The 9,812-nt window shown below is 50.6% G+C and overlaps 1 protein-coding gene and 1 non-coding gene across 2 annotated transcripts in view; both read left to right on the forward strand.

The window, feature by feature from the left end:
• The window catches only part of Tnni2 (troponin I2, fast skeletal type), a 144,677-nt gene that overhangs the window by 123,747 nt on the left and 11,118 nt on the right, over positions 1 to 9,812 (forward strand). The window lies entirely within an intron of this gene.
• Positions 807 to 914, forward strand: Rnu6-81 (RNA, U6 small nuclear 81). The gene has a single exon (XR_005499970.1). It is a non-coding gene; the product is annotated as a U6 spliceosomal RNA (small nuclear RNA).

Raw genomic sequence — 9,812 nt, forward strand, 5'->3', positions numbered from 1 at the left:
CCTGAGTTCAATTCCCAGCAACCACATGGTGGCTCACAACCATCTGTAATGAGATCTGATGCCCTCTTCTGGTGTGTCTGAAGAGAGTGACAGTGTACTCACATGCATTAAATAAAGAAATCTTTAAAAAAGAAAAAAGAAAAAAAAATAGAAGCTACTAGTTTTCACCTCCTACCACTCAGAATGACTGACAGGAAATAGCTGGGGAGAATGTGGAACTGGGGCCTCACCCTGGGTCTGTGGGAACTCACAAGGGTTGAGTCAATGGGCAAAGGTTAATAGTTTCCTGTAAAGTCTAGTAGACATAGGACCGCAGTTCACACTTCATGATGTTAGGAGTGGCATGAAGGCTCATGCTAATGCATGAACACACACATAGATACACAAACATCAATACATGCATGCATGTACTCACGTGTACATCACACATATATACTCATACATGAACACACATGTACTCATACACATAAACACCACACATACATGAGCTTATGCACACACATGCACTCACAGACAAATACGCTCGTGCACACATGTACTCATACCACATATAGACACTATATACACGTAAGCTCATGAACTCACATACATATATACTACGTACGTAAGCTTATGCATATGCAAACATGCCTATATGTAAACATGTTCACACATACAATTAATGTTACTCCTCCTGGGCATTGTGTTATCCTGAGATTCGACTGGGAAAACCCTAGAAGCTCTCTTGCTCTTGGCCCTGTGGGCTTATTTGTGTGCAGAGCTCCCCAAACCCAGGTGAAATAACGCACACCTTTAGCATCTTAAGGATGCTCATTTTGGTAGCACAAATACTAAAATTGAAACTATACAGAAAAGATCAACATGGCCCCTGTGTGAAGATAACAACACAAATGTATGAAGCATCCCATATTTTTAAAGAATTGACTGTCAAAGAAAAAAAAAGAATTTAAAAAAAATTATGTTCAGCTGGGCACGGTGCATGTCTTTAAGCCCAGTGCTCTGGAGGCAAAGGCAAGTAGATCTCTGTGAGTTCAAGACCAGTTTAGTCTAAAAGAATGAGTTCCAGAACAGCCAGGGCTGCAACACAAAGAAACCCTGTCTCAATAAACAAGGAAATAAACATGCTTTTATTCATTATTCATTCATTCATTCATACATTCATTCATTATATTGAGATATTCAGAACAATGCTAACAGCTATTAGCAGCTGCAGCACTGAAAATAATAGTTAATGCAAACCACATGCACACACACACACTCACACACACACACACACTCACACACTCACACACACACATGAACACACACACTCACACACACACACACACACTCACACACACACAGTCACACACACTCCCACACACACACTTTAAGGACACGAATGACAATTCTCACACCTCCACACTGTCTCCTAAGTGGCAGGAGCCAGCACACTCCACAGTAACACGTGTGCGTCTCCATAGCAACACAGCCATGCCTAGGGAGCTGGGCTTTGAGGTCACTTCTGATCAGATCATGGCCTCCCCATTCCTGACAAGATGGGCTTTAGAGTCACTGCCACTAAACAGACGCTTGCTTATTCTTGTTGTAAATTGAACTTCCTTTGTCTCAAATGAGCACCTTGCCAAACGCTTATTACAATTTCAGTGAGCAGCTAGGCCTCTCATGCCAGTTGTGTGAAAGGCAGAGATAGGAGAATCTCAAGTTCAAGACCAGCTTGGGGGTTGGGGATTTAGCTCAGCGGTAGAGCTCTTGCCTAGCGAGCACAAGGCCCTGGGTTCGGTCCCCAGCTCCGAAAAAAAGAAAAAAAAAAAAAAAAAAAAAAGACCAGCTTGGGTAACATAGTGAGATCCTGTCTCAACATAAAAAGTAAAAAGAGGCCTGGAGGGGCTGGGGATTTAGCTCAGTGGTAGAGCGCTTACCTAGGAAGCGCAAGGCCCTGGGTTCGATCCCCAGCTCCGAAAAAAAGAACCAAAAAAAAAAAAAAAAAAAGAGAGGCCTGGAGACCTCAGTGTTCGAGTACATGTGAGTCCTTCAGTTTTATCCCCAGAAATGCCCACTTTACCCTGCCAAATACTTGGATGCACTGTGCTGGGAGGTGCCTGTTTGGGTCATTTTCCCTCTTTTGATTTAGTTACCTGCCATTCCTGAATGTTTTCCAGAGTCTTTTGGCATGTGGCAGACACAGTGCTCCGCCGCTCTACTCTGCATGGCCTTCTTCACTGCTTATGGGATTTCTGCATGGCCTTCTTCACTGCTTATGGGATTTCCCCCACTTTATTGAGCTGTGACAAAGTAGAAAATGTACGCATACCAACTGCTGAATGTGCCCATTCAGTCACAGCTGCCCTCTCACCCCATACTGGACCTGGACCCCAGGATTCCTTTTTCCTTCATAGCAGGATGTCAGTGTGACGTACATTCTGGAAGAATCAACTGCTTGCAGCCTCCAGCCCACCCTCGCCCTCTGCAGGTGACTATGGCCAAGAGTTTAGCTCTGGTCAGCAGGCTGCAAACGTGTTTGCAAGGTTCAGGAGACAACAGCAGTTTGCCCCTTTGATTCTTCTTCTTAAAAAAAAAATTTATTTATTTGTGCACACCTGAGTATATACATATGCTTTCACAGACACATGTACTTGCATACACATAATACTATTCACAGATGCACCCATGTATACACAAGTACTTGCAAACGTACATGTACCTGCACACACTGACCCATATATACACATGCAGACACACACACGTGTACTCACATACACATATATACTGGAACACATGAATACTGGAACACTCATACATGTTCCCCCTTTGGATCTGGGCACACATGTGTATACACATGGCCCATATATACATGTACCCCAAGTATGTGCAAACACATACATACATGCCTGCAAATGCATCTGCACAAATGCACCCCACCACACACCAAAACATATATGCACATGGATGCACAAATATCTCAGGATGACCCAGAACCCCAAATTCAACAACAGGTATAGAGAAGTCTAACGAGTATCTGCAGGCCCTCAGGAGCTGGCAGGCAAAGTTAAGGAGAGGAGGCTCCTAGTACCAAATTCACAGGCCTCACCAGCCTAAATATTTCTGTGACCAAGATACCAACTCAGTGACTGGAAACTAAAGGGGCTCTGAGACCCTACCTAGCTGGGAGGCACAGGCCCAAGGCTGACCCCGTTGCTTGCCCTAACACACTCCCGAACACCAGGAAGAAGGTGCTCTGAGGAAGAACTGGAGCATCTGGTAGGCCTGCTAGACCCTTGAGGCTGTTTCTCAAGCATGGGAGTCTCGGTGGGCCTTCTAGAGAAGGCAGTCGAGGAGGGGGAAGCTGATGGAGGCTCGGCTCAGGCAGACAGGATTAACAGGAGAGGTAGCAAGCTTCAGGCTTTCCGTTCCTCCATTCATGAAGACCCTAGTCCTGCAGAGACATCAGAGGTAGAGGCATAGAGCACCTTGGCACTGAAAGGTGGGCACGGAAAGGCACTTACCCTCCACACATTTTGGGCACACTGTGGTAAGAAAGTCAGAAGGGGGACATCTAGAGGGTGCTAGAGGAGCGTGGGCTTCTTCCCGGTGCTTCTGCACTAGGCTGTGTTTGATTTTGGACCAGGTGCTGGCCATTGTCAGGGGCCACGTGTCTTGTATGGAGCAAAGGCTATGGCTGTGGACAGGAGTGAGGCAGGGTTAAGGAAAGCCTGGGCTCTAGTCAAGCACTACTTTAAGAGGCTGACAGCCCTGCTGTGCCGGTGTGCACACCCTCATCTGCCAGGGTCTACCCACAGGGTCTCTGGCATGGCAATAAGATGACAATTTTACCAGAATCCTGCCAGGTGGGGCAAGGTACCTGGGAGCTGGTGAGCTGTGAAACCGAGACATGTTCTTGCTTCGGCGGGCTCATGGCCTTGATGCACCAGTGCTGAGGTTTAAAAAAAAAAAAAATCCACACGATTGCTTTATCATCTGGAGAGAGTGTGTATGTCCATGCATGGCCGGACTTGTGAATTTGCATAGCTGTAGCTTTTGTACGTGCACATGTCCTTGAATGTAAGGGAGCTGGCTGCACTTCCTGGAGGGTTCAGCGGCTAGATGGCAGATGCCTCGTCATGTGGTCAAGGCCTCTTGCTTGCCTGGCTCCCTCGGGGCCTAATGTCTGTGCTCTTTGTCTTCCTTGCTGCAGGTCAGTGAGGCCTCCTCACTCAGCCAGCACCTGCCTGGCCTTCCACGAGCTCCGAACCACACCTGTTTCTGGCTGTTTCTGCCAACTTCCTCTATCTGATGTGTGAGCCTCCAGCCCTCCAACAACAGACAGCATGGTGCTCTGCTTTCCCTGATGGCAAGACTGTCATTGCAGAGGGTCGCTCGCCCTCTACCTAAAGGCTTGACGTCCTCTACAGTACACTAGGCGATCCCCTCCCCGGATTCCAGCACTCCTGCTTTTCTGATCTGGAATATGTAAAGGCATCTTGCTCTGAGGTGTTGCTCATTCCTTCTCGGCAGTGGCCTCTGATACCCCAACACTGAGGCCTGCCTTGGCCTTGGCCTGGTCCTGGGTTGAAGACTGAGGAAGTTTTAACTGAGATGCTGAAGTCTCTTCCAAGAGAGCAGATGTCCTGGGGTCCCAGTGACTTCCCTGCTCGCCTGGAGTTTGTTTAGAAGAGTCTGGGGGCCGGCGTGGCCCAAACTTTCCCCTCTCACGGATTTTTGCTCAGAAAGCCAGAAATCTGAATATCCAGGGGCTTAGGACAGCCCCTCTGTGAGAAGGAGGGTCAGGTTGCAGCGCTTGTTAGGACCCTGCAAGAGGCATGTGTACAGAAGGGGGCGCCCAAACGCCTGCCAGCCTTCTGGTCTGGACTGCAAAGCCAAAGAGGAGGAGGCCCAGGAGAGAGCAGGGGTCGGGAAGGAGCGGGAGGTCAGGCCAAGCAGCCTGCAGACAGCAGGGGGAGCTGGGAGTCTGGCTGGTTCAGCATCGCCTGGTGCCTGAATCTGCCTGGCGCCCCGCTGTGCCCGACCTCTGGGTGCATGTTGGATCATGGATCCTTTTAGATCCAGTATGTGCCTTTGGATTGACCCTAGAGGGACAGCGGGACGAGACAAGCCATAAAGGCCAGATACCGAACCATCCTCATACCAGTTCTAGGATAAGCACTCAGTCACCTATAGGGAGCATCTCCAACCACCTCCAGGCTCCAACATGTGTGAGTCAGACTCCCCTGTGAGTTTGGGGAAACCCGCGTCCTCGAAGCAAGACTGTAGACCATAGTTATCTGGGTCCCTTCCCTCTTTTGATCTTGGAAGCTACTGCCTTGGATACTTGGGAATCTCTGTAACTCTCTCTCCAGAGGACTTTATACTATAGTTCCCTGCAAAGCAGGGACTGCACACACCAAGTATCCCCTTAGAGAAGAGTCCCCACACAGAAGGATCCCCTAGAGTAGAATCCCCACACAGCAGGGTCCCCACACAGCAAGCTTTCTGTACACAGGTTCCCCCTAGAGCAGAGTGCTTATGTAGCATGGTTCACCAGAGTGGGGACCTACACAGGATTCTCCCCAGAGCAGGGTCTTTACACTCCAGATTGCCACACACAGAAGGGTACTCCTAGAGCAGGGTCTCTGTACAACAGCACCCTCTCCCCCAACAGAGTCCCTGAACAGCAGAGTGTCCACATAGAAGAGTCTCTGTACAGCAGGGTCCCCCAGAAGAAGGTTCCGCCCAGCACTACATAGCCCAAGTACTCCTCACAATACCTTGTCTATCAAAATCCCATTGTATAAGTTTAGGAAAACCTTAGCCACCAACAAAAGAACCTGACTTGTTTGATGGGGCTTCTTGTCTATCCTGACAAAAATCCAGATAGATTCAGGAGCCAGTTGTCTGGGTCTAAGGGGCACCTTGGGACAGGGAGACAGCAAGGGACAGCAGGGAGCTAAGATCCTGAATGACCAACAGGATGAGAAAGAGGGTATCCTACACCAGGACCAGAATACAGGCTGTCCAGAGCTACAGAGAACAAGTCAGGTCAGCCTAGCAGAGCAGGAAGGCAAGACACTCCATATTGAGGCCTGTAAGAGTGGACCCAAAGGTCTGGCCCTCATAGTCTCCCTGACCCAGACACACTAATCAAACAGCTATCCAGATAGCCAGACATGTGCTCTCACGTTTGGAGAGCATGGATAGCCATCTACACACAGAAAACCCAGATATTCTCACACTCAGAGAACAAAGATGGCCCACAATGCCCAGAAAACACAGGTGGCTCACACAGACTTGGAGAGTTCGTCTACCAAGGACCCTGGAAACTAGGCCAGCCCTTCATTCACAGGGGCTTCTGGACTGCCAAGCAACATCCATGTGACCCCAAGAAATCACTTCCTCTCTGGCCTTCACTGGCCTGGAAATAAGATGAGCGGTAGCCATCTTGTAAACAGACTGAGCGGGCTCAGGATCCAGATATCCACTTTCCAGTGGTCCTCCCATGACTGGGAGTCCCCATGAGGGTTGGTGAGGGGCTAGGGTCTACAGCAATAGAGATGAGACCCCATGCTCACCTCTGCCCACCTCCCCATCCCTGAGCCTGGGACCTTGCCCAGACTGATGCTGATGAGTCTGCCAGTGGGATGTCTGTGGGTGGGCAGCTGAGGGAGCCTGGTCAGGAAATAGCGGCTGTGGTGGAGGGCTCTTCCTCCCACCCTGTGCATACAGCTGCTCCTGCTGGCAACCAGTTCAGGACAGGCCTCTGTCCCAAGCTGGCTTTGGCTCCCCAATGTTCCCTTGGGTGGAGGACAGTATGTGTCTAGGGAAGCCTTTGATCACATGCTCCCAAACTGAGGGTCTCCACTCTCCCTCCGTGCCTGCCCTCCTCCCCCTTGGTTATTCCGCGCCCCACTTGCTGCTAGCGCCAGCAAAGCTAGGGTTTGCATTGGCTTCGGGCCAAACCCCGGAATGTGCCTGCTGGCTGCCCGGCAGCTGTTCCTGGAAGAGGGGCGACAATGCACGGACTGTCTGTGAGATGGGGGTGGACGGGGTGCAGGCTGCCCAGAGCTGTGCATGAATAGAGCACAGAGGCCCTGAGACAGGGATGAATGGGTTCACTGGGCCCAGACACCCCTGAATGGGTTAGGACATCCAAAGATGCACTGCAGCTTGGAACTGGCCACCCGGGAGCTCCAACGTGGAATGTGGGCCTATGTGAGGTCTAGGAAGAGGTAGTGGTAAACACATGTCACCCTCCAAATCCTGCTGGGATAGGGGAGAGTGTACCCCAGTACTCAGATCCACAGGTCTACGTAGTTCATTCGCTAAGATAGAGGTTACCAGGGATAGTACCCCAATTCTCGACACAGTCAAAGGTCGTGTGACCTATATACTGGTATGTGTCAGGCACAGCACTGTAGAATTCAGTTATGGGGGGGGGTGTAAGATACTCAGATTCTTGCATCAGTGGGGTTCACATCGTCCACACGCTGCCAGATTGTGGGAGTCCTCAGATATCCACAGCAGGAACTCTGATGCGCAGAAGGTGAAGCAGCCAGCCTGGCGCCATGCATGAATAGAGACTGGGACCAGGAGGGATATGGATTCACATGGGCCGTGACGCCCGCTAGTGATGAATGGGCAGTGTACATCCAAAGATGCAGTGGATCTTGGAACGGCTGCTGGGGGCCCTTGCCTTGGGATGTGGGCCTACGTGAGAGACAGGCAGTGGGGTGTTAGGCTGCCAAAGACCCTGGTGAAGGAGGACAAGCTGTCCAAACCTCAGGCGATGATGAAGAGGAAGACTGGAGCCTTGGAGTGGGGGGTGCGTGTCAGCATCAGCCAGCACTCTTGGGTTGGCGCGTAGCTCCTGGGTGAAGGGGAGGGTTGGCTGAGGCCTTGGAAAATGGGGCGGGGGAGTTGTGGGGGTGATTCTTGAAGTCTTTTCTACCTAGCAGTTTAGAGGAATGAGGGGCGGGCTGCCAGACACCCAGAAAAAGCAAGGGTTCCCAGGAAGAACTTGCAGGGTGCTGCTAGCTGGGAACATGAGCATGAACTCTCTGTTTAGCCCAAAGAAAGGCACAGTCACCATACTTCCAGCTCTATAGGCAAAGGGCAGGACTGAACCCAGCCTCCGATGGCGCAAGTACACTTGTGGAGATGTGTGACAGGCACTCCTGTCTCCGAGAATCCGCACACAGCACACAGACATCTGGAGTGGATGCTAGCTGTACCTGTACAGAGAGGACTGGGGTGGAGCATGAAGACCCTCAGACAGAAGGACACAGGACAGCGAACCTCAGAAAGTGAGGCTCTTGGAACCTAGCTATGGTGAGGCGGAGGGTAAAATGTACCTAGAGACTCAGACAAGTGAGGTACCAGGTCTCCATAGTCTGCTCATCTTAGTACGCAAGTGAGCAATGTACCCATGTCAGAAATCCACCAAAGGATGACACAGAATCTAGCAGAGAAGGCTAGAGAGGACACTCAGTGTGTAGAGTGCTTGCCTATTGGTACTCTTGAGACATTGAGTTGATCCACAGTACTGTAGAAACCAGCCTTGGTAGCCTGGACTCCCAGCCCTCAGGAAGCGTAGTCAGGAGGATCAGAACTTAAACTCTTCAGCTACATCACGAGTTCCAGGCCAGCCTGGGCTTCATGAGACCCCATCTCAAAAACATAAAGAAGTTACTACTATACCTCTCAGGGCAAGAAATTCCATAAAGTCTTTAAAGCCCAACTGTCCACAAAAGCCCACTTAGAGGACATAGAGTGGTCCGCATGGAAATGCTAAAGAGATTGTGAATGGGAAATTTGGGTCCACAGCATGGTGGACTCCATGCTCAACCCTCATGGGTCATAGGTACCGCACATTTGAGACCATGGGGTTCAGAGATCAGAATTCAGCAATCAGCTCTTGAATGGGCTCAGTTCATGGGGCACAGGTACGGAGTGCAGACACCTGGGAGGCTGGGAGTGGGCAGGCAGCCCAGAGCTCAATGAATGGCACACAGAGAACTGAGACAAGGGTGAATAGGACGCACACAGCAGTGTGATGCCCAGGAACGGTGTGTCCAAAACCACAGGAACGCGCCACCGGCCCTGGGCCTCCAGCCTGGCAGGCAGGCCTATGTACCTTGTGTCAATAGGTAATTCAGTAGGCCTAACAAGTGGGGTACAGGCTGTCCAAGACCCTGATGACCACAGAATGGAGCTCTTGTTCCCAAATGAACAGGGAACAGGTCACCCAGCTGTGGAGACACGCACGGGGCGTGTGACCCAGGTATTCACAAATGTCGCAAATGTAAAGATACCATTCTGCGGTTTCCCTAGATGAACAGAGACCCTCCCCCACCCCCAAAACCAAGATGTATGAGGCCTTCATAAAACTATATGATAGATGGGTCCCTGGACTCCAATTCTCTGAAGCCCTGGGGCGATACATCCAGCCACCTGGAGAGAGTGAGTCCCACCATGTTAGGGCATGTGTCGCCATACACATAGGAGACGGAAGACTCACCCAGGCACTGCAGACATCAGGGTTCACATCCCTGGAGTCTCCAATAGAGTCTCAAAACTCAGCGTAACACCACGCTCGAGTAGGGTGCATGGTCCTGATGTTTCCATGATAGTCCTACATCAAAGCACAGGCAGGAGGCACATTCCCAGGGGCCCAGGTAATGGTGCCATTTCTCTAGATTCTGGGACAATGGGGTATAACTTCCCTGGGTGGTTAAGAGATGGGGATTGTGTTCCTTGGGTTACTAGGTGGTGGATCAGGGTGCATTCTCCAGAGAGTGAATGAATTGGTGCAACCTTAC

Source organism: Rattus norvegicus, chromosome 1 (assembly GCF_036323735.1).
Source record: "Rattus norvegicus strain BN/NHsdMcwi chromosome 1, GRCr8, whole genome shotgun sequence".
NCBI lineage: Eukaryota > Metazoa > Chordata > Mammalia > Rodentia > Muridae > Rattus > Rattus norvegicus.